The following is a 1,774-nucleotide window of genomic DNA, read 5'->3' as shown; positions in this document are numbered from 1 at the left end:
TAATTATGATAAATTTGTTAAAACTAAATTATATAAGTCTATAAAATAAATATAGTTTGATATATGTTAATCGGTTGGAATGAATTTCGACTAGACTTTATATGACATATGTTAATAGATATATTAATTAATATTAGATACTATAGTATATGTTATTGTAATTTTGAATTATATAACCGGTGTATTTTACGAGTAAAATTGTTTTTATGAGTAGAATTGTGGTTGTTAAGTTATCAATGCAATATGTTAATTCATACTTGTAAATTTTCACTGCATCATGTAGATTGGTTGACTAAAATTTATTTTATCAAATTTTTAATTAATAAAAATATCAACCAAAATTTAATTTACTATTTCTCTATAATAAAAATTAAAAGTTTAATTGTCTATATATTTATTTAAATTTACAATTTAAATTTCTTATATTTAATATAATATTAATATACTTTTTATTTATCGTTAAAATTTAAAAATTTGACTACTTCAATATTTTAGTTGAAATTCCGTCCAAAAACTCGTATTCATGAAAGGGTCTGGAATATGATGCTGGGTGAGGTCTAATTATTATTATGACAATAAACAGGACATGAAGAAAAGATAGCATGAGACAAGTTTTCCATGTTTCCATCACTGATTCGTCCTATGTTTGGAAATATATAAAATTTTGAGAAATATCACATCAAGTTAAAGCTCCGACCAGTAGCATCTCAACTACCAACAGATTGACTTTTCTAATCGCGAATTTTCAAACAAGCTATTAATATTCAATTATATCTATTCAATACTTTTTCTTTTATTTAACTTTTTATCACATTATTTTAGTATGTTATATCTATCAAATTATTTTCTTTTTTATTTTTGAAATAGTTCATCTATACATTATAATAAAGCAAACATGATAAATTGGCAAGTTTGACACGTGTCAACAAACTAGAGTGTTAAAAAAATATCAAGTTTCTATTAATAGAAATAATACGTGCTTATTCTTGAGAAGTTAATGGCCAATTAAAAAAAATAAAAGGAATGAATTAAAAATAAAAAGTTTTTTTTGTAAGAAAAACATAAAACTTCTGTTATATCACGATCTTTGTCCACGATACATCCGTTGAGAATTTAATGGTCAATTAAAAAATTAAAAATAAAATACAATGTACCACGACTTGACAGTTTTTTCATGTATCCGTTGAGACGTTAATGACAAATTAAAAAATAAGAAAAATAAATTAAAAATAAAAGATTTTTTTTAAGAAAAAATAAAACTTCCATTACATGAGAAATGCATGAGTGAATGACAAATTAAAAAATAAGAAAATAAATTAAAAATAAAATATAATACATTTCACATTTTTGGTTGAGAATTGAGTGGCCAATTGAAAGGTAATCTATACAATATAATATCTCTTTTTTTAGAATAAAATTAAACTTATGTTACACGACTTTGTACATGCGACACTTGAAAAGTTAGTGGCCAATTAAAAAATAAAAAGAATAGATTAAAAATAAAATACACTACACCACTACTTGACGTGGTTGAGAATTTAGTGGTCAGTTAAAAAAGAAGAAGAATAACAGCAAAATACGGTCAATGACACCACGACTTGACAGTTTTTGTAATTTTTTTTTAAACACTACTTTAGCAACCACCCGCTTCAAATTAATTTAATTAAAAAATTTATTTTATTTTACGAATTCTTTTAATACTCTGTTAACCGTCTATCTTTGGTACTATCTCATTTCTTGTGTCTCCCTTATAAATATCATTCATATTATCTCT

The sequence above is a fragment of the Cicer arietinum genome, chromosome 5 (genome assembly GCF_000331145.2).
Source record: "Cicer arietinum cultivar CDC Frontier isolate Library 1 chromosome 5, Cicar.CDCFrontier_v2.0, whole genome shotgun sequence".
Taxonomy (NCBI): domain Eukaryota; kingdom Viridiplantae; phylum Streptophyta; class Magnoliopsida; order Fabales; family Fabaceae; genus Cicer; species Cicer arietinum.
The sequence above is the reverse complement of the archived record's forward strand: the minus strand, read 5'-3'. Positions refer to the sequence as shown.